Source organism: Oncorhynchus masou, unplaced genomic scaffold (assembly GCF_036934945.1).
Source record: "Oncorhynchus masou masou isolate Uvic2021 unplaced genomic scaffold, UVic_Omas_1.1 unplaced_scaffold_999, whole genome shotgun sequence".
NCBI classification, from domain to species: domain Eukaryota; kingdom Metazoa; phylum Chordata; class Actinopteri; order Salmoniformes; family Salmonidae; genus Oncorhynchus; species Oncorhynchus masou.
In genome coordinates this window covers 64045-88432 of record NW_027016512.1, presented here as the reverse complement: position 1 = coordinate 88432, position 24388 = coordinate 64045, and the positions used below count along the sequence as shown (strand labels likewise).

Genomic DNA, 24388 nt, shown 5'->3' with positions numbered 1-24388 from the left:
AGAGATGCTATATACAGTAGAGGCTATATACAGTAGAGGCTATATACAGTAGAGAGGCTATATACAGTAGAGAGGTTATATACAGTAGAGAGGTTATATACAGTAGAGAGGTTATATGCAGTCGAGAGGCTATATGCAGTAGAGGTGCTATATACAGTAGAGGCTATATACAGTAGAGAGGCTATATACAGTAGAGAGGTTATATACAGTAGAGAGGTTGTATCCAGTAGAGATGTTATATACAGTAGAGAGGTTATATACAGTAGAGAGGTTATATACAGTCGAGAGGCTACATACAGTAGAGAGGTTATATCCAGTAGAGAGGTTGTATCCAGTAGAGATGTTATATACAGTAGAGAGGCTATATACAGTAGAGAGGTTATATACAGTAGAGAGGTTGTATCCAGTAGAGATGTTATATACAGTAGAGAGGCTATATACAGTAGAGAGGTTATATACAGTAGAGAGGTTGTATCCAGTAGAGAGGTTATATACAGTAGAGAGGTTATATACAGTAGAGAGGTTATATACAGTAGAGAGGCTACATACAGTAGAGAGGTTATATACAGTAGATAGGTTATATACAGTAGAGAGGCTATATACAGTAGAGAGGCTATATACAGTAGAGAGGCTACATACAGTAGAGAGGTTATATACAGTAGAGAGGCTATATACAGTAGAGATGCTACATACAGTAGAGAGGCTATATACAGTAGAGGGGCTATATACAGTAGAGGTTATATACAGTAGAGAGGCTATATACAGTAGAGAGGCTACATACAGTAGAGAGGCTATATACAGTAGAGATTAAATACAGTAGAGAGGCTATATACAGTAGAGAGGTTATATACAGTAGAGGCTATATTCAGTAGAGAGGCTATATACAGTAGAGAGGCTATATACAGTAGAGAGGATATATAGAGTAGAGAGGCTATATACAGTAGAGGCTATATACAGTAGAGGTTATATACAGTAGAGAGGCTATATACAGTAGAGAGGCTATATACAGTAGAGAGGCTATATAAGGTAGAGGCTATATACAGTAGAGAGGCTATATACAGTAGAGGGGCTATATACAGTAGAGAGGCTATATACAGTAGAGAGGTTATATACAGTAGAGAGGTTATATACGGTAGAGAGGCTATATACAGTAGAGAGGCTATATACAGTAGAGAAGTTGTATACAGTAGAGAGGCTATATACAGTAGAGAGGTTATATACAGTAGAGAGGCTATATACAGTAGAGAGGTTATATACAGTAGAGAGGCTATATACAGTAGAGAGGCTATATACAGTAGAGAGGTTATATACAGTAGAGAGGCTATATACAGTAGAGAGGCTATATACAGTAGAGGGGTTATATACAGTAGAGCGGTTATATACAGTAGAGAGGCTATATACAGTAGAGAGGCTATATACAGTAGAGAGGTTATATACAGTAGAGAGGCTATATACAGTAGAGAGGCTATATACAGTAGAGAGGTTATATACAGTAGAGAGGCTACATACAGTAGAGAGGTTATATACAGTAGATAGGTTATATACAGTAGAGAGGCTATATACAGTAGAGAGGCTATATACAGTAGAGAGGCTACATACAGTAGAGAGGTTATATACAGTAGAGAGGCTATATACAGTAGAGATGCTATATACAGTAGAGGCTATATACAGTAGAGGCTATATACAGTAGAGGCTATATACAGTAGAGAGGCTATATACAGTAGAGATGGTATATACAGTAGAGGCTATATACAGTAAAGAGGCTACATACAGTAGAGGCTATATACAGTAGAGAGGCTATATACAGTAGAGAGGTTATATACAGTAGAGAGGCTATATACAGTAGAGAGGCTATATACAGTAGAGAGGTTATATACAGTAGAGAGGTTGTATCCAGTAGAGAGGTTATATACAGTAGAGAGGTTATATACAGTAGAGAGGCTATATACAGTAGAGAGGTTATATACAGTAGAGAGGCTATATACAGTAGAGAGGCTATATACAGTAGAGAGGTTATATACAGTAGAGAGGTTATATACAGTAGATAGGCTATATACAGTAGAGGGGTTATATACAGTAGAGAGGTTATATACAGTAGAGAGGTTATATACAGTAGAGAGGCTATATACAGGAGAGGCTATATACAGTAGAGAGGCTATATACAGTAGAGATGCTATATACAGTAGAGGCTATATACAGTAGAGAGGCTATATACAGTAGAGAGGTTGTATACAGTAGAGAGGTGATATACAGTAGAGCGGTGATATACAGTAGAGAGGTTATATACAGTAGAGAGGTTATATACAGTAGAGAGGTTATATACAGTAGAGAGGCTATATACAGTAGAGAGGTTGTATACAGTAGAGAGGTTATATACAGTAGAGAGGTTATATACAGTAGAGAGGTTATATACAGTCGAGAGGCTATATACTGTAGAGATGCTATATACAGTAGAGGCTATATACAGTAGAGGCTATATACAGTAGAGAGGCTATATACAGTAGAGAGGTTATATACAGTAGAGAGGTTATATACAGTAGAGAGGTTATATGCAGTCGAGAGGCTATATGCAGTAGAGGTGCTATATACAGTAGAGGCTATATACAGTAGAGAGGCTATATACAGTAGAGAGGTTATATACAGTAGAGAGGTTGTATCCAGTAGAGATGTTATATACAGTAGAGAGGTTATATACAGTAGAGAGGTTATATACAGTCGAGAGGCTACATACAGTAGAGAGGTTATATACAGTAGAGAGGTTGTATCCAGTAGAGATGTTATATACAGTAGAGAGGCTATATACAGTAGAGAGGTTATATACAGTAGAGAGGTTGTATCCAGTAGAGATGTTATATACAGTAGAGAGGCTATATACAGTAGAGAGGTTATATACAGTAGAGAGGTTGTATCCAGTAGAGAGGTTATATACAGTAGAGAGGTTATATACAGTAGAGAGGTTATATACAGTCGAGAGGCTATATACAGTAGAGGCTATATACAGTAGAGGCTATATACAGTCGAGAGGCTATATACAGTAGAGAGGCTATATACAGTAGAGAGGTTATATACAGTAGCGAGGGTGGAGATTGTTCTCTATTGGACTATTTATATTGACCCCCTGATTAGTCGCCGTTCACTAAACCTGATACCACTGTTTTTTGCTGAATGTCCCAGGGCCCAGCTGCTGTTCAAACACACATAGACTATATTAGGTAACTATTGCAACTTCACTGGCTGTGTCAACAAGTAGGGCTGGATATTGGTCAATTTCTGTGTTTGAAAGAGCAAAGCCAGTTGAGGAGTGAAAAAAAATAATCATATTGATCTTTAAAGATAACTGAAACATATATTTAATTGATTTGATAGGATTTCTTTTCAACATGCAAAATGAAGACTTAAGGTATTCAAATCACGAACCTCACACCTTGACATGTTTCCTATTGATTATGATGAATTAAAAAAAAAGAGATCGCACTTGCTCTTCCAAAGAACATAATTTAAAAAAAACAACAAAAAAAACCGTATTAAATACAACAAAACAGGAAACAAATAGGCAGTAGGACATGAAGGTATTTATGCACATATCAACACGTCGAAATGTGACCAACAACATCGCAATGATTTGTTGATATTGCGCAATTGCAGTTGCGCAACATCCGTGCTATGCTCGGTAATCTCTTTTGAAGTGTTTATCCAGCTCAATCTACATGAGTTGTCTGTAGACAGACAGCATCTTGGGGCGGGACAGTGAACCTCAGCTGGTCTCGTTCACAGCAGCGTTTCTCTCCTGACTGCTGAACACGCGGCAGTGGAACGTTTCCTGTTTCTGAACATTTAAAAAACAACGACCACGTTATTTTCAAGAGGAGGTCATATTTTTTTAAAGGTAATTCGAGTGATATTGTATTCAGTACAAGTTAATTTTTTGATTGATTCGTTAGCTTGGTGGTAGGAGTTTCTCCGGTTTCCCCGAGCAGACGGTGGTTAGGTAAGAGGAGCCAGCCGGTGTTTTATCACGTAACGTAGTTACAGCTAGCTTGCTAGCTAACTAACTAAAGTGGCGTTTGCAATACCATCTGGTTTAGCTAACGAATATAGCTAGTTAGCTACATTTATCCAACCCAAAATAAACCATATTTCGTCGATAGCGCACAAGCTGGTGAAGGTGAGCTAGCAAATTAGCATGCTGGCAACAGTATCACAGGTAGCTTCATCCCACAACTAACGTTAGCTAATATACATGGTCATTTAATTAAAACGGATAACAATTTAGCTTTTTTTTACTTTTAATGTTACGGATGGCAGGAGTCCAAATTATTGTTAATATAATTTATTTAAATGGAAAAATGAAGGACGAAGCTACCGCTCAGGTAATTTTCCATGAACTCGGCAGTGACAGATGGGGTTTGGTTGGTGAGGAGGGCAGTTAGCTAAATTATTTTCATGCTAACTAGCTAGGATTAGCTCTGTCTGCCTGTCACTCTCTGTCTGTCTGTCTTTGTGTGTCAACAGGCTCGACCTGTTTTAATTTTCAGTGGTTCATTTGTGAATTGGTGGTGCCGGGAACACATAGTGAGTGTTAGAACCGGGGTGCTCTGAGGTACCGGATTTAACAGCCAAGTCTCTTATTATCTATGGTGGTCAAATGGACAGCGCTCTCCAAGGTGCTGATTAATCCCATAGCATTTTAGAAGTCACTGCTTTAGAAGCCTCTGATAGGCTAATTGACATAATTTGATACGCATAGCCTATATACTGTAGAATAGAGGTGGGGTTGACACAAGTCCTAACTTCTATATTGCACATTTTTAAAGCCTCAGTGTACAGCAAAAATGTTTTTAACCTTTATTTAACTAAGTCAGTTAAAAACAAATTCTTATTTTCAATGACGGCCTAGGAACAGTGGGTTAACTGCCTGTTCAGGGGCAGAACGACAGATTTGTACCTTGTCAGCTCGGGGGTAAACTGCGGCAGGGTAGCCTAGTGGACTAGTAACCGGAAGGTTGCAAGTTCAATTGCAACCTTCCGGTTACTAGTCCACTAGGCTACCCTGCCGCAGTTTACAGCGGAACCCCCGGTCATATGCACATGCACACATACTCAACTGTGGTGCCTACAAGACCCGAATTATCATACGATTTAAGACATCGATGTAGCAGTATTACAAATATCCCCATGTTGGAATATAGCATTTAAAAATAAGTTGATGAAGGTCACAGCATAACTAGCGCAGGGAGACAGAGAGGCTGCCGCCTACCTACAGACTTGAAATCACTGGCCACTTTTTAATAAGTGGAACACACGGCACTTTAATCATGTTTCTCACATTACTCATCTCATATGTACAGTTGAAGTATAAACTCGTTTGCATCCACTTATGTAGGAGTCATTCAAACTCGTTTGCATCCACTTATGTAGGAGTCATTCAAACTCGTTTGCATCCACTTCTGTAACGACATAAGTATTGGAGTGGCCATCACAAAGCCCTGACCTCAATCCTATAGAAAATTTGTGGGCAGAACTGAAAAAGCGTATGCGAGCAAGGAGGCCTACAAATCTGACTCAGTTACACGAGCTCTGTCTGGAGAAATGGGCCAAAATTCACCCAAATTATTGTGGGAAGCTTGTGGAAGGCTACCAGAAACGTTTGACCCAAGTTAAACAATTTTAAGGCAATGCTACCAAATAGTAATTGAAGGTATGTAAACTTCTGCCCCACTGAGAATGTGAAGGAAGAAATAAAAGCTGAAATAAATCATTCTCTCTACTATTCTTCTGACATTTCACATTCATAAAATAAAGTGGTGATCCTAACTGACCTAAAATGGGGAATTTTTACGAGGATTAAATGTCAGGAATTGTGAAAAACTGAGTTTAAATGTATTTGGCTAAGGTGTATTTGGCTATGGAAGACTGTTGTGAGTATTGCTTCATTTCGCTATAAACCTAGGAGCGTTTTTACTTTGTTCTTGAACTGAGACTCTGACCAAATTGCACCTGTACTGAGTACTTTGTCGGTGGAAGCACCCATACTCCTCTCCGGCGCTGACTGTTCTCAGTCTCGTTTTCGGGTTCGATTCACCATTTTTCTCTGGATATTTGTACTTGGAAAAACGTCAACAAATTTGATTTATATAAAAAAAAAGATTTTCCCCACTTAAAAAAAAAAAAAAATCCAGTAAGGAGACGACTAGCCTATGTGATTTTTACATTGGGACATCTTCACTAGCTGACCACCATTACTAAGACCTGTGTCAAGATCAGTTACTTACTCTACCGGCCCTCCTTATAACCTCTATGTACAAATAAGAGAGCAGGTCTGGAATCAGTGTGTCAGGATGACGACTCAGGATCCTTATGCTTTTGCCTGATGGTTTTTCTGGGGGTGGGAGGATAAATAACGAGTAGGCAAACTTGATTTTTTTTAACTCGTTTTTGTTAGAATGTCTACAGTGAAACCATTAGTAAATCATACCGCAATAGGTACCGGATCCGGGCAAATGGGTACCGGATCCGGGCAAATGGGTACCGGATAAGGGCAAGCGGGTACCGTACCGGATCCGGGCAAATAGGTACCGGATCCGGGCATGCGGGTACCGTACCGGATCTGGGCAAATAGGTACCGGATCCGGGAAAATAGGTACCGGATCCGGGCATGCGGGTACCGTACCGGATCTGGGCAAATAGGTACCGGATCCGGGCAAGCGGGTACCGTACCGGATCTGGGCAAATAGGTACCGGATCCGGGCATGCGGGTACCGTACCGGATCTGGGCAAATAGGTACCGGATCCGGGAATGCGGGTACCGTACCGGATCTGGGCAAATAGGTACCGGATCCGGGCATGCGGGTACCGTACCGGATCTGGGCAAATAGGTACCGGATCTGGGCATGCGGGTACCGTACCGGATCTGGGCAAATAGTTACCGGATCTGCGCAAATAGGTACCGGATCCGGGCATGCGTGTACCGTACCGGATCTGCGCAAATAGGTACCGGATCCGGGCAAATAGGTACCAGATCCGGGCATGCGGGTACCGTACCGGATCTGGGCAAATAGGTACCGGATCTGGGCATGCGGGTACCGTACCGGATCTGGGCAAATAGTTACCGGATCTGCGCAAATAGGTACCGGATCCGGGCATGCGGGTACCGTACCGGATCTGCGCAAATAGGTACCGGATCCGGGAAAATAGGTACTGGATCCGGGCATGCGGGTACCGTACCGGATCTGCACAAATAGGTACCGGATCTGCGCAAATAGGTACCGGATCCGGGCATGCGGGTACCGTACCGGATCTGCGCAAATAGGTACCGGATCTGGGCATGCGGGTACCGTACCGGATCTGCGCAAATAGGTACCGGATCCGGGCATACGGGTACCGTACCGGATCTGGGCAAGCAGGTGCCGGAACGAACAGTCAAAATCTGTGACGTGCTGATCCTGTTCAAATGAATCACTGGTTGTTGAACAAGTGACGGCTAAGAAGTCTTGCCAGCCGAGTTGTTAAAACACTTCGAGAGACAATCACTTAAACCAAAAACAATGTTATATTTTGATTACTCACCTGCCCTGAGCTAGCTATAACTGTGGGTTCATTACAATACACATAAGTCATTGGACAAAGGAGTTTGGTTAAGAGCCCCGACGCTCAATCTGAACGTTAACACGCTCTGCCTCAATCTGAACGTTAACACGCGCTGCTTCAATCTGAACGTTAACACGCGCTGCTTCAGTCTGAACGTTAACACGCGCTGCTTGCGCTCCGGTTTTGGAAGCATAAGGACTTTTATCTTTCATGTCAGCCACAAATATTTTTCTAAAAACGAAATATTAAATTGATACACACTTAGTCAAGGTTAGTGTTCCCACAAGCCCATATCTGGCTCGTGGACATCAACAAGTCTCTGCTAGGTAAAGCCCCGCCTTATCTCAATTCACTGGTCACCATAGCAGCACCCACCCCCTAGCATGCGCTCCAGCAGGTATATCTCACTGGTCATCCCCAAAGCCAATTCCTCCTTTGGTTGCCTTTCCTTCCAGTTCTCTGCTGCCAATGACTGGAACGAACTGCAAAAATCTCTGAAGCTGGAGACTCTTACCTCCCTCACTAGCTTTAAGCACTAGCTGTCAGAGCAGCTCACAGATCACTGTACCTGTACATAGCCCATCTGTAAACAGCCCAACCAACTACCTCATCCCCATACTGTATTTATTTATTTATTTATTTATCTTGCTCCTTTGCACCCCAGTATCTCTACTTGCACATTCATCTTCTGCACATCAACCATTCCAGTTTTTAATTGCTATATTGTAATTACTTTGCCACCATGGTCTATTTATTGCCTTACCTCCCTTATCCTACCTCATTTGCACTCACTGTATATAGACTTTTTTTGACTGTACGTTTGTTTATTCCATGTGTAACTCTGTGTTGTTGTTTCTGTCGCACTGCTTTGCTTTATCTTGGCCAGTTCGCAGTTGTAAATGAGAACTTGTTCTCAACTGGTTCTACCTGGTTAAATAAAGGTGAAATAAATCAAATAATTAATTTCTCCCATGTTATAGCACTTGGGTCGGAGCCTTGGGCCAGTAGCCAGTGAAAGCATTTCTGGTGAGACTGATTGATTGGTAATTACAGCTTTTCATAAGCTGTGAGGATAGATAATAGCAACATATAGAGGCATAGAAACTGGGTCATGCTGCTGCTGTGGTAGTCAGCTGACCTGATAGAGGGAGGTGAACTCTCGGTCCTATTCATTAGTGTTTAACTGTAGCAAAAACATTTTGCAACAGAAAAAATAAAATGGGATTTTTTTTCTTCTCCCCCTTATTGGACAAGTTGAGGTAGTGAGCGAGTCCCTCCCTGTTTCAGTCTGTTTTTCCTCTGTTTTGGTGCTTAGTGAATATGACCATGAACTCTGGTCTTGTGGTGGTCGTTCACATGGCCTGTGAGTTGGGCCTGGTCTTAATTTAGCTGTGGCTTGTGATGTACAGGGGTGTGTTTTGGGAGGTGGTGCCGACCACAACCTATCACCTTCTTCCATGACCAATTTGGACAGGGGGTGTGTTTTGGGAGGTGGTGCCGACCACAACCTATCACCTTCTTCCATGACCAATTTGGACAGGGGGTGTGTTTTGGGAGGTGGTGCCGACCACAACCTATCACCTTCTTCCATGACCAATTTGGCAAATCAAACATTGCCCTCATGGGACAGACATGAACCTTTTGTGAGGTCAGGGATTTGACTCCTGACTGACTCACTTATTAACTCTCTGGTTAAAGATCATCAACACCACTATGGAGTTAGCAATTCTCACTACTGTTCAATCCGTGTGGATTTAGTTGTCCTGTAGATGTGTCCTGTGTTCATTCTATGAAATATGTGATCTTTAAAAAAAAACAACTGGAATTTAATATTAATCTAGTGAACAACAAGCTCTTTAGAATTGGTCAAATGTTAACTGGTGTTTTTTCATAGGTAAAGTTTAGCCCTGTTTCTCAGCGAGGAAGTTTTGATAATATCATGAAGAGGTTATACCTGTAAAGAGGTGTAACTTACAGAGCCCTAAAAAGCCTTTCCAGTGGGCCGGGTCAGGATCATTTAAATGTGTAGTGTCACTTGATCATCTCATCTAGATCAACGAATCAGACTCCAGCCACGTGATTGCCTGTTCTCTTTCAACTGCAGTGTATTATCTCTCTATTGCAGCATACCAACTCCGTCTAGCCTGCACTCTTTTCACTACACTCTTCCTGGACTCCCTGCGTTGTTTCCATAGCGACAGTGCTGCCAATCAGAGAGAAAAGATCAGGAACAAGTGAACACCTACAAGTTCGTTTAATAGTATGGGGTTTAGTTAATGTGAACCCAGGGCATCCAGAGGTCGAGCAGAGGTCAGGTTTTTCTATTGTGCCGCTGAGTTTGAAAGAGAAGTGCAACTCTGCATTCCTGCCTGCTGAATACACACTGAGTGGAGGATTCACATACTGATGCCAGGCTGGTTATATCATTATCACAGAATGTATTCTACCACCCTTTGTGGCCAGGGTTGGATGAGGACAGGTTGTACCCCCACCACCCATCCAGGGTTGGATGAGGACAGGTTGTACCCCCACCACCCTTTGTGGCCAGGGTTGGATGAGGACAGGTTGTACCCCCACCACCCTTTGTGGCCAGGGTTGGATGAGGACAGGTTGTACCCCACCACCCTTTGTGGCCAGGGTTGGATGAGGACAGGTTGTACCCCCACCACCCTTTGTGACCAGGGTTGGATGAGGACAGGTTGTACCCCACCACCCTTTGTGGCCAGGGTTGGATGAGGACAGGTTGTACCCCACCACCCATCCAGGGTTGGATGAGGACAGGTTGTACCCCACCACCCTTTGTGACTAGGGTTGGATGAGGACAGGTTGTACCCCCACCACCCTTTGTGACTAGGGTTGGATGAGGACAGGTTGTACCCCCACCACCCTTTGTGACCAGGGTTGGATGAGGACAGGTTGTACCCCACCACCCTTTGTGGCCAGGGTTGGATGAGGACAGGTTGTACCCCTCCACCCATCCAGGGTTGGATGAGGACAGGTTGTACCCCACCACCCATCCAGGGTTGGATGAGGACAGGTTGTACACCTCCACCCTTTGTGGCCAGGGTTGGATGAGGACAGGTTGTACACCTCCACCCTTTGTGGCCAGGGTTGGATGAGGACAGGTTGTACCCCACCACCCATCCAGGGTTGGATGAGGACAGGTTGTACCCCACCACCCTTTGTGGCCAGGGTTGGATGAGGACAGGTTGTACCCCACCACCCATCCAGGGTTGGATGAGGACAGGTTGTACCCCACCACCCTTTGTGGCCAGGGTTGGATGAGGACAGGTTGTACCCCACCACCCTTTGTGGCCAGGGTTGGATGAGGACAGGTTGTACCCCACCACCCATCCAGGGTTGGATGAGGACAGGTTGTACCCCCACCTCCCATCCAGGGTTGGATGAGGACAGGTTGTACCCCACCACCCTTTGTGGCCAGGGTTGGATGAGGACAGGTTGTACCCCACCTCCCATCCAGGGTTGGATGAGGACAGGTTGTACCCCACCTCCCATCCAGGGTTGGATGAGGACAGGTTGTACCCCCACCACCCTTTGTGGCCAGGGTTGGATGAGGACAGGTTGTACCCCACCACCCATCCAGGGTTGGATGAGGACAGGTTGTACACCTCCACCCTTTGTGACCAGGGTTGGATGAGGACAGGTTGTACCCCCACCACCCTTTGTGACCAGGGTTGGATGAGGACAGGTTGTACCCCCACCACCCTTTGTGGCCAGGGTTGGATGAGGACAGGTTGTACCCCACCACCCATCCAGGGTTGGATGAGGACAGGTTGTACCCCACCACCCTTTGTGACCAGGGTTGGATGAGGACAGGTTGTAACCCCAACACCCTTTGTGACCAGGGTTGGATGAGGACAGGTTGTACCCCCACCACCCTTTGTGGCCAGGGTTGGATGAGGACAGGTTGTACCCCCACCACCCTTTGTGGCCAGGGTTGGATGAGGACAGGTTGTACCCCTCCACCCATCCAGGGTTGGATGAGGACAGGTTGTACCCCCACCACCCTTTGTGGCCAGGGTTGGATGAGGACAGGTTGTACCCCACCACCCTTTGTGACCAGGGTTGGATGAGGACAGGTTGTACCCCACCACCCTTTGTGGCCAGGGTTGGATGAGGACAGGTTGTACCCCACCACCCATCCAGGGTTAGATGAGGACAGGTTGTACCCCACCACCCTTTGTGACCAGGGTTGGATGAGGACAGGTTGTACCCCTCCACCCTTTGTGGCCAGGGTTGGATGAGGACAGGTTGTACCCCACCACCCTTTGTGACCAGGGTTGGACGAGGACAGGTTGTACCCCACCACCCATCCAGGGTTGGATGAGGACAGGTTGTACCCCTCCACCCTTTGTGGCCAGGGTTGGATGAGGACAGGTTGTACCCCACCACCCTTTGTGACCAGGGTTGGATGAGGACAGGTTGTACCCCCACCACCCATCCAGGGTTGGATGAGGACAGGTTGTACCCCACCACCCATCCAGGGTTGGATGAGGACAGGTTGTACCCCTCCACCCTTTGTGGCCAGGGTTGGATGAGGACAGGTTGTACCCCACCACCCTTTGTGGCCAGGGTTGGATGAGGACAGGTTGTACCCCACCACCCATCCAGGGTTGGATGAGGACAGGTTGTACCCCACCACCCTTTGTGGCCAGGGTTGGATGAGGACAGGTTGTACCCCACCACCCATCCAGGGTTGGATGAGGACAGGTTGTACCCCACCACCCTTTGTGACCAGGGTTGGATGAGGACAGGTTGTACCCCCACCACCCATCCAGGGTTGGATGAGGACAGGTTGTACCCCACCACCCATCCAGGGTTGGATGAGGACAGGTTGTACCCCACCACCCATCCAGGGTTGGATGAGGACAGGTTGTACCCCACCACCCTTTGTGACCAGGGTTGGATGAGGACAGGTTGTACCCCTCCACCCATCCAGGGTTGGATGAGGACAGGTTGTACCCCACCACCCATCCAGGGTTGGATGAGGACAGGTTGTACCCCCACCACCCTTTGTGACCAGGTGTTACGAATCCCTTTTGGCCCGACAGTCTAGGGGGGATGGTAATGAGACTCGTAACATAACTCATGCAAATTATTATTGTGACAAAGGAAAAGTGTGAACGAAATAAGCACGACAACTGAAATCTACCGTCAAACTCTAGGTTTATTTATAAACACACGGTAATGGGGGAGCAGGAAAAAGGGGCTGAGCTGGACCCAAGGAAAGAAACAATAAGTATTCAAAAACACCCCTAAGCTAGACTAGCCTACTTTAACAACAGCTAACTAACTAACCAAAAATACAGTGGGTGGTCCGCCCAGTTCTAACTAGTGTATTTAACAAAGTTCACCTACGGGTAGTGTATGCCCATGGGCGACTTGTCTTGGTTTCCCCCTTTTCCACCAGCAATCAAACACAAACACCATAACCAAAAACAATACTCACAGGTGATGACAAAGTGCTATGAGGTGCTTAAACAAAAGAGAGGTTACGACACAAAGCGAGAGTGAAACACAGAGACCTACAGACATGGCATTTACAGAGAGATTGAGCTGAGCTGAGCTGAGCTGAGCTGGGCACTAGAACAAACAAATGATGGGGTTTTTAAACCATGGGGAAGGAACTGTGATAGGTCAGGAAATTGGAGGAGGTGTGTCTTCTGATTGATGATTGATTGTTGACTGATTGGGGAGTGATGATTTTCACCTGTGAGGGAGAAGGAGAGAAAAGAAACACACACACAGGATACACACACACAGGATAACGGTATCCGTAACACCAGGGTTGGATGAGGACAGGTTGTACCCCACCACCCATCCAGGGTTGGATGAGGACAGGTTGTACCCCACCACCCATCCAGGGTTGGATGAGGACAGGTTGTACCCCACCACCCTTTGTGGCCAGGGTTGGATGAGGACAGGTTGTACCCCACCACCCATCCAGGGTTGGATGAGGACAGGTTGTACCCCACCACCCTTTGTGGCCAGGGTTGGATGAGGACAGGTTGTACCCCACCACCCTTTGTGGCCAGGGTTGGATGAGGACAGGTTGTACCCCACCACCCATCCAGGGTTGGATGAGGACAGGTTGTACCCCCACCTCCCATCCAGGGTTGGATGAGGACAGGTTGTACCCCACCACCCTTTGTGGCCAGGGTTGGATGAGGACAGGTTGTACCCCACCTCCCATCCAGGGTTGGATGAGGACAGGTTGTACCCCACCTCCCATCCAGGGTTGGATGAGGACAGGTTGTACCCCCACCACCCTTTGTGGCCAGGGTTGGATGAGGACAGGTTGTACCCCACCACCCATCCAGGGTTGGATGAGGACAGGTTGTACACCTCCACCCTTTGTGACCAGGGTTGGATGAGGACAGGTTGTACCCCCACCACCCTTTGTGACCAGGGTTGGATGAGGACAGGTTGTACCCCCACCACCCTTTGTGGCCAGGGTTGGATGAGGACAGGTTGTACCCCACCACCCATCCAGGGTTGGATGAGGACAGGTTGTACCCCACCACCCTTTGTGACCAGGGTTGGATGAGGACAGGTTGTAACCCCAACACCCTTTGTGACCAGGGTTGGATGAGGACAGGTTGTACCCCCACCACCCTTTGTGGCCAGGGTTGGATGAGGACAGGTTGTACCCCCACCACCCTTTGTGGCCAGGGTTGGATGAGGACAGGTTGTACCCCTCCACCCATCCAGGGTTGGATGAGGACAGGTTGTACCCCCACCACCCTTTGTGGCCAGGGTTGGATGAGGACAGGTTGTACCCCACCACCCTTTGTGACCAGGGTTGGATGAGGACAGGTTGTACCCCACCACCCTTTGTGGCCAGGGTTGGATGAGGACAGGTTGTACCCCACCACCCATCCAGGGTTAGATGAGGACAGGTTGTACCCCACCACCCTTTGTGACCAGGGTTGGATGAGGACAGGTTGTACCCCTCCACCCTTTGTGGCCAGGGTTGGATGAGGACAGGTTGTACCCCACCACCCTTTGTGACCAGGGTTGGACGAGGACAGGTTGTACCCCACCACCCATCCAGGGTTGGATGAGGACAGGTTGTACCCCTCCACCCTTTGTGGCCAGGGTTGGATGAGGACAGGTTGTACCCCACCACCCTTTGTGACCAGGGTTGGATGAGGACAGGTTGTACCCCCACCACCCATCCAGGGTTGGATGAGGACAGGTTGTACCCCACCACCCATCCAGGGTTGGATGAGGACAGGTTGTACCCCTCCACCCTTTGTGGCCAGGGTTGGATGAGGACAGGTTGTACCCCACCACCCTTTGTGGCCAGGGTTGGATGAGGACAGGTTGTACCCCACCACCGATCCAGGGTTGGATGAGGACAGGTTGTACCCCACCACCCTTTGTGGCCAGGGTTGGATGAGGACAGGTTGTACCCCACCACCCATCCAGGGTTGGATGAGGACAGGTTGTACCCCACCACCCTTTGTGACCAGGGTTGGATGAGGACAGGTTGTACCCCCACCACCCATCCAGGGTTGGATGAGGACAGGTTGTACCCCACCACCCATCCAGGGTTGGATGAGGACAGGTTGTACCCCACCACCCATCCAGGGTTGGATGAGGACAGGTTGTACCCCACCACCCTTTGTGACCAGGGTTGGATGAGGACAGGTTGTACCCCTCCACCCATCCAGGGTTGGATGAGGACAGGTTGTACCCCACCACCCATCCAGGGTTGGATGAGGACAGGTTGTACCCCCACCACCCTTTGTGACCAGGTGTTACGAATCCCTTTTGGCCCGACAGTCTAGGGGGGATGGTAATGAGACTCGTAACATAACTCATGCAAATTATTATTGTGACAAAGGAAAAGTGTGAACGAAATAAGCACGACAACTGAAATCTACCGTCAAACTCTAGGTTTATTTATAAACACACGGTAATGGGGGGAGCAGGAAAAAGGGGCTGAGCTGGACCCAAGGAAAGAAACAATAAGTATTCAAAAACACCCCTAAGCTAGACTAGCCTACTTTAACAACAGCTAACTAACTAACCAAAAATACAGTGGGTGGTCCGCCCAGTTCTAACTAGTGTATTTAACAAAGTTCACCTACGGGTAGTGTATGCCCATGGGCGACTTGTCTTGGTTTCCCCCTTTTCCACCAGCAATCAAACACAAACACCATAACCAAAAACAATACTCACAGGTGATGACAAAGTGCTATGAGGTGCTTAAACAAAAGAGAGGTTACGACACAAAGCGAGAGTGAAACACAGAGACCTACAGACATGGCATTTACAGAGAGATTGAGCTGAGCTGAGCTGAGCTGAGCTGGGCACTAGAACAAACAAATGATGGGGTTTTTAAACCATGGGGAAGGAACTGTGATAGGTCAGGAAATTGGAGGAGGTGTGTCTTCTGATTGATGATTGATTGTTGACTGATTGGGGAGTGATGATTTTCACCTGTGAGGGGAGAAGGAGAGAAAAGAAACACACACACAGGATACACACACACAGGATAACGGTATCCGTAACACCAGGGTTGGATGAGGACAGGTTGTACCCCACCACCCATCCAGGGTTGGATGAGGACAGGTTGTACCCCACCACCCATCCAGGGTTGGATGAGGACAGGTTGTACCCCACCACCCTTTGTGGCCAGGGTTGGATGAGGACAGGTTGTACCCCACCACCCATCCAGGGTTGGATGAGGACAGGTTGTACCCCACCACCCTTTGTGGCCAGGGTTGGATGAGGACAGGTTGTACCCCACCACCCTTTGTGGCCAGGGTTGGATGAGGACAGGTTGTACCCCACCACCCATCCAGGGTTGGATGAGGACAGGTTGTACCCCCACCTCCCATCCAGGGTTGGATGAGGACAGGTTGTACCCCACCACCCTTTGTGGCCAGGGTTGGATGAGGACAGGTTGTACCCCACCTCCCATCCAGGGTTGGATGAGGACAGGTTGTACCCCACCTCCCATCCAGGGTTGGATGAGGACAGGTTGTACCCCCACCACCCTTTGTGGCCAGGGTTGGATGAGGACAGGTTGTACCCCACCACCCATCCAGGGTTGGATGAGGACAGGTTGTACACCTCCACCCTTTGTGACCAGGGTTGGATGAGGACAGGTTGTACCCCCACCACCCTTTGTGACCAGGGTTGGATGAGGACAGGTTGTACCCCCACCACCCTTTGTGGCCAGGGTTGGATGAGGACAGGTTGTACCCCACCACCCATCCAGGGTTGGATGAGGACAGGTTGTACCCCACCACCCTTTGTGACCAGGGTTGGATGAGGACAGGTTGTAACCCCAACACCCTTTGTGACCAGGGTTGGATGAGGACAGGTTGTACCCCCACCACCCTTTGTGGCCAGGGTTGGATGAGGACAGGTTGTACCCCCACCACCCTTTGTGGCCAGGGTTGGATGAGGACAGGTTGTACCCCTCCACCCATCCAGGGTTGGATGAGGACAGGTTGTACCCCCACCACCCTTTGTGGCCAGGGTTGGATGAGGACAGGTTGTACCCCACCACCCTTTGTGACCAGGGTTGGATGAGGACAGGTTGTACCCCACCACCCTTTGTGGCCAGGGTTGGATGAGGACAGGTTGTACCCCACCACCCATCCAGGGTTAGATGAGGACAGGTTGTACCCCACCACCCTTTGTGACCAGGGTTGGATGAGGACAGGTTGTACCCCTCCACCCTTTGTGGCCAGGGTTGGATGAGGACAGGTTGTACCCCACCACCCTTTGTGACCAGGGTTGGACGAGGACAGGTTGTACCCCACCACCCATCCAGGGTTGGATGAGGACAGGTTGTACCCCTCCACCCTTTGTGGCCAGGGTTGGATGAGGACAGGTTGTACCCCACCACCCTTTGTGACCAGGGTTGGATGAGGACAGGTTGTACCCCCACCACCCATCCAGGGTTGGATGAGGACAGGTTGTACCCCACCACCCATCCAGGGTTGGATGAGGACAGGTTGTACCCCTCCACCCTTTGTGGCCAGGGTTGGATGAGGACAGGTTGTACCCCACCACCCTTTGTGGCCAGGGTTGGATGAGGACAGGTTGTACCCCACCACCCATCCAGGGTTGGATGAGGACAGGTTGTACCCCACCACCCTTTGTGGCCAGGGTTGGATGAGGACAGGTTGTACCCCACCACCCATCCAGGGTTGGATGAGGACAGGTTGTACCCCACCACCCTTTGTGACCAGGGTTGGATGAGGACAGGTTGTACCCCCACCACCCATCCAGGGTTGGATGAGGACAGGTTGTACCCCACCACCCATCCAGGGTTGGATGAGGACAGGTTGTACCCCACCACCCATCCAGGGTTGGATGAGGACAGGTTGTACCCCACCACCCTTTGTGACCAGGGTTGGATGAGGACAGGTTGTACCCCTCCACCCATCCAGGGTTGGATGAGGACAGGTTGTACCCCACCACCCATCCAGGGTTGGATGAGGACAGGTTGTACCCCCACCACCCTTTGTGACCAGGTGTTACGAATCCCTTTTGGCCCGACAGTCTAGGGGGATGGTAATGAGACTCGTAACATAACTCATGCAAATTATTATTGTGACAAAGGAAAAGTGTGAACGAAATAAGCACGACAACTGAAATCTACCGTCAAACTCTAGGTTTATTTATAAACACACGGTAATGGGGGGAGCAGGAAAAAGGGGCTGAGCTGGACCCAAGGAAAGAAACAATAAGTATTCAAAAACACCCCTAAGCTAGACTAGCCTACTTTAACAACAGCTAACTAACTAACCAAAAATACAGTGGGTGGTCCGCCCAGTTCTAACTAGTGTATTTAACAAAGTTCACCTACGGGTAGTGTATGCCCATGGGCGACTTGTCTTGGTTTCCCCCTTTTCCACCAGCAATCAAACACAAACACCATAACCAAAAACAATACTCACAGGTGATGACAAAGTGCTATGAGGTGCTTAAACAAAAGAGAGGTTACGACACAAAGCGAGAGTGAAACACAGAGACCTACAGACATGGCATTTACAGAGAGATTGAGCTGAGCTGAGCTGAGCTGAGCTGGGCACTAGAACAAACAAATGATGGGGTTTTTAAACCATGGGGAAGGAACTGTGATAGGTCAGGAAATTGGAGGAGGTGTGTCTTCTGATTGATGATTGATTGTTGACTGATTGGGGAGTGATGATTTTCACCTGTGAGGGGAGAAGGAGAGAAAAGAAACACACACACAGGATACACACACACAGGATAACGGTATCCGTAACACCAGGGTTGGATGAGGACAGGTTGTACCCCACCACCCATCCAGGGTTGGATGAGGACAGGTTGTACCCCACCACCCATCCAGGGTTGGATGAGGACAGGTTGTACCCCACCACCCTTTGTGGCCAGGGTTGGATGAGGACAGGTTGTACCCCACCACCCTTTGTGGCCAGGGTTGGATGAGGACAGGTTGTACCCCACCACCCTTTGTGGCCAGGGTTGGATGAGGACAGGTTGTACCCCACCACCCTTTGTGACCAGGGTTGGATGAGGACAGGTTGTACCCCACCACCCTTTGTGGCCAGGGTTGGATGAGGACAGGTTGTACCCCCACCTCCCATCCAGGGTTGGATGAGGACAGGTTGTACCCCACCACCCTTTGTGACCAGGGTTGGATGAGGACAGGTTGTACCCCACCACCCTTTGTGGCCAGGGTTGGATGAGGACAGGTTGTACCCCACCACCCTTTGTGACCAGGGTTGGATGAGGACAGGTTGTACCCCACCACCCTTTGTGGCCAGGGTTGGATGAGGACAGGTTGTACCCCCACCACCCTTTGTGGCCAGGGTTGGATGAGGACAGGTTGTACCCCTCCACCCATCCAGGGTTGGATGAGGACAGGTTGTACCCCCACCACCCTTTGTGGCCAGGGTTGGATGAGGACAGGTTGTACCCCACCACCCTTTGTGACCAGGGTTGGATGAGGACAGGTTGTACCCCACCACCCTTTGTGGCCAGGGTTGGATGAGGACAGGTTGTACCCCACCACCCATCCAGGGTTAGATGAGGACAGGTTGTACCCCACCACCCTTTGTGACCAGGGTTGGATGAGGACAGGTTGTACCCCTCCACCCTTTGTGGCCAGGGTTGGATGAGGACAGGTTGTACCCCACCACCCTTTGTGACCAGGGTTGGACGAGGACAGGTTGTACCCCACCACCCATCCAGGGTTGGATGAGGACAGGTTGTACCCCTCCACCCTTTGTGGCCAGGGTTGGATGAGGACAGGTTGTACCCCACCACCCTTTGTGACCAGGGTTGGATGAGGACAGGTTGTACCCCCACCACCCATCCAGGGTTGGATGAGGACAGGTTGTACGCCACCACCCATCCAGGGTTGGATGAGGACAGGTTGTACCCCTCCACCCTTTGTGGCCAGGGTTGGATGAGGACAGGTTGTACCCCACCACCCTTTGTGGCCAGGGTTGGATGAGGACAGGTTGTACCCCACCACCCATCCAGGGTTGGATGAGGACAGGTTGTACCCCACCACCCTTTGTGGCCAGGGTTGGATGAGGACAGGTTGTACCCCCACCACCCTTTGTGGCCAGGGTTGGATGAGGACAGGTTGTACCCCTCCACCCATCCAGGGTTGGATGAGGACAGGTTGTACCCCCACCACCCTTTGTGGCCAGGGTTGGATGAGGACAGGTTGTACCCCACCACCCTTTGTGACCAGGGTTGGATGAGGACAGGTTGTACCCCACCACCCTTTGTGGCCAGGGTTGGATGAGGACAGGTTGTACCCCACCACCCATCCAGGGTTAGATGAGGACAGGTTGTACCCCACCACCCTTTGTGACCAGGGTTGGATGAGGACAGGTTGTACCCCTCCACCCTTTGTGGCCAGGGTTGGATGAGGACAGGTTGTACCCCACCACCCTTTGTGACCAGGGTTGGACGAGGACAGGTTGTACCCCACCACCCATCCAGGGTTGGATGAGGACAGGTTGTACCCCTCCACCCTTTGTGGCCAGGGTTGGATGAGGACAGGTTGTACCCCACCACCCTTTGTGACCAGGGTTGGATGAGGACAGGTTGTACCCCCACCACCCATCCAGGGTTGGATGAGGACAGGTTGTACGCCACCACCCATCCAGGGTTGGATGAGGACAGGTTGTACCCCTCCACCCTTTGTGGCCAGGGTTGGATGAGGACAGGTTGTACCCCACCACCCTTTGTGGCCAGGGTTGGATGAGGACAGGTTGTACCCCACCACCCATCCAGGGTTGGATGAGGACAGGTTGTACCCCACCACCCTTTGTGGCCAGGGTTGGATGAGGACAGGTTGTACCCCCACCACCCTTTGTGACCAGGGTTGGATGAGGACAGGTTGTACCCCACCACCCATCCAGGGTTGGATGAGGACAGGTTGTACCCCACCACCCTTTGTGACCAGGGTTGGATGAGGACAGGTTGTACCCCCACCACCCATCCAGGGTTGGATGAGGACAGGTTGTACCCCACCACCCATCCAGGGTTGGATGAGGACAGGTTGTACCCCACCACCCATCCAGGGTTGGATGAGGACAGGTTGTACCCCACCACCCTTTGTGACCAGGGTTGGATGAGGACAGGTTGTACCCCTCCACCCATCCAGGGTTGGATGAGGACAGGTTGTACCCCACCACCCATCCAGGGTTGGATGAGGACAGGTTGTACCCCCACCACCCTTTGTGACCAGGGTTGGATGAGGACAGGTTGTACCCCACCACCCATCCAGGGTTGGATGAGGACAGGTTGTACCCCACCACCCATCCAGGGTTGGATGAGGACAGGTTGTACCCCACCACCCTTTGTGGCCAGGGTTGGATGAGGACAGGTTGTACCCCACCACCCTTTGTGGCCAGGGTTGGATGAGGACAGGTTGTACCCCACCACCCTTTGTGACCAGGGTTGGATGAGGACAGGTTGTACCCCACCACCCTTTGTGGCCAGGGTTGGATGAGGACAGGTTGTACCCCCACCTCCCATCCAGGGTTGGATGAGGACAGGTTGTACCCCACCACCCTTTGTGACCAGGGTTGGATGAGGACAGGTTGTACCCCACCACCCTTTGTGGCCAGGGTTGGATGAGGACAGGTTGTACCCCCACCTCCCATCCAGGGTTGGATGAGGACAGGTTGTACCCCACCACCCTTTGTGACCAGGGTTGGATGAGGACAGGTTGTACCCCACCACCCTTTGTGGCCAGGGTTGGATGAGGACAGGTTGTACCCCACCACCCTTTGTGACCAGGGTTGGATGAGGACAGGTTGTACCCCACCACCCTTTGTGGCCAGGGTTGGATGAGGACAGGTTGTACCCCCACCACCCATTGTGGCAAGGTCTGTTTTGTGATTTCACCCCCTGATGACCAGGGTCAGATTCATGATTTCACCCCCTGATGACCAGTGTCTGTTTCGTGATTTCACCCCCTGATGACCAGGGTCTGATTCGTGATTTCACCCCCTGATGACCAGGGTCTGTTTCGTGATTTCACCCCCTGATGACCAGGGTCTGTTTCGTGATTTCACCCCCTGATGACCAGGGTCAGATTCGTGATTTCACCCCCTGATGACCAGGGTCAGATTCGTGATTTCACCCCCTGATGACCAGGGTCTGATTCGTGATTTCACCCCCTGATGACCAGGGTCAGATTCGTGATTTCACCCCCTGATGACTAGGGTCTGTTTCGTGATTTCACCCCCTGATGACCAGGGTCAGATTCATGACCACTGTGACATCAGCTACCAGAAGCTCTGTGACCCATTGCCCTTGTCAGACTTCTGCTTAAGGTTTTCTGTTACTCTAGAACCTGGCTGATCTATTGTTATCGTTAACTTGTGGGCTGTGTTCACTGGGATCGAAACGGTCTGATGTGGAGAGAAACGCGGCAACTTGGTAGACTGTAGCAGACGTTCCAGTCAACTTGGTAGACTGTAGCAGACGTTCCAGTCAACTTGGTAGACTGTAGCAGACGTTCCAGTCAACTTGGTAGACTGTAGCAGACGTTCCAGTCAACTTGGTAGACTGTAGCAGACGTTCCAGTCAACTTGGTAGACTGTAGCAGACGTTCCAGTCAACTTGGTAGACTGTAGCAGACGTTCCAGTGCATTTTCTTCTGTTTGGTGCCTAATGAACTCGGTATGTGACAAATGTAAAACAATTCTTAATATTATTATTTTTTAATTATTTTTTAAATGTTTTTAAAAATGACTTCACAATCCAAATATGGTTCCTTGAATGAACTGCACTGCCCCGCCCCCTAGCAGTTAGTCTACCCCTGTCCAGGCAACCAGGTTAGCCTAGTGGTTAGAGCGTTGGACTAGTAACCGAAAGGTTGCAAGTTCAAATCCCCAAGCTGACAAGGTACAAATCTGTCGTTCTGCCCCTGAACAGGCAGTTAACCCACTGTTCCTTGGCCAATTTCGGCGCAGGACACCGGGCGGACACGTGGTAAATGTGGTCTCTTATGGTCAATCTTCCAACGATCTGCCTACAAATACGTCACAATGCTGCAGACACCTTGGGGAAACGACAGAAAGGGCAGACTCATTCCTCTTGCGTTCACAGCCATATAAGGAGATCATGAAAGACAGAGCCTCAAAAATCCTTGTCATTTCCTGGATGCCAAGTCATCTTGGTTTTGCCTGAAGCTCACGTTAAAGGGCACGGACAGAGAAGATATTTGTATTTCTGGACACGTCAGAGTGTTTTCTTTCGAACAGTAGCAATTATATGCATAGTCGAGCATCTTTTTGTGACAAAATATCTTGTTTAAAACGGGAACGTTTTTCTTCCAAAAATGAAATAGCGCCACCATAAGTGTAAGAGGTTAACTGACTTGCCTAGTAAAATAAAGGTAAAATAAAAAATATTATCAACTGGGACTGAGTAGCAGGCAGTTTACTCTGGGCACGCTCTTCATCCAAACGTGAAAATCCTGCCCCCTAGCCCAAACAAACGGTATTGAAGCAGACATCCTCCATCATTTGACAATTGCTGCATATCAACTCCAATCGTTTCTGTAATCAGTGATTATCTCCCTCCGTCCCTCATTGCACTGTTGGGTCTCACTGTGCCTCCCTTTCGGCAGTGGGTCGGGTCTCACTGTGCCTCCCTTTCGGCAGTGGGTCGGGTCTCACTGTGCCTCCCTTTCGGCAGTGGGTCGGGTCTCACTGTGCCTCCCTTTTGGCAGTGGGTCGGGTCTCAAGCGCCTCCCTTTCGGCAGTGGACCTGTACTGCCAGTCTAGCTCAATTCCAACTTGCCAAAGTTTGCGTTTCATCACCTTCTCAAACGCCTCCTGTCTCCCTCCATGTGTAGACTTTAGCAGACGTTCCAGTCCATTTTATAACGTTTGGTGCCTAATGAATACACCTCCTATCCCAAATGGTTTGTTTTAGCTGTGCATGGTAACAGAGGACAACGTTTCCGATCTACTTAATGAGCACAAACAAAGCAACTGGGCTCGATTAACCTAACTGCAAAATTCATAAAGGATAGTGCTCGTGTCACTGCTAAAATGATTACCTATTAGTAGTGGTAAAATTTCCCAATGATCTCAACAACAAAAAACAACCCGGATGGTTCCGCTCCGAAACAACCCGGATGGTTCCGCTCCGAAACAACCCGGATGGTTCCGAAAGAGCAGTAAAAAAGAAAGATGTAGGAAACTACAGGCCTGTGTTGATCCTCAGCACCTCATCCAAAGTTTGAAATATTTGTTTTTAATCAACTTGAGGGAAACCTTCTCGAGCACAA

The 24388-nt window shown here is 49.0% G+C and overlaps 1 protein-coding gene across 1 annotated transcript in view; it reads left to right on the top strand.

Moving 5' to 3' along the window:
• Positions 1–3711: 3711 nt before the first annotated feature.
• The window catches only part of LOC135538638 (ornithine aminotransferase, mitochondrial-like), a 49598-nt gene continuing 28921 nt past the window's right edge, over positions 3712–24388 (top strand). Inside the window, exon 1 of the mRNA XM_064964510.1 lies at positions 3712–3886. The gene's annotated coding sequence lies outside the window, so the exon portion shown is untranslated. The remainder of the gene's footprint in view (positions 3887–24388) is intronic.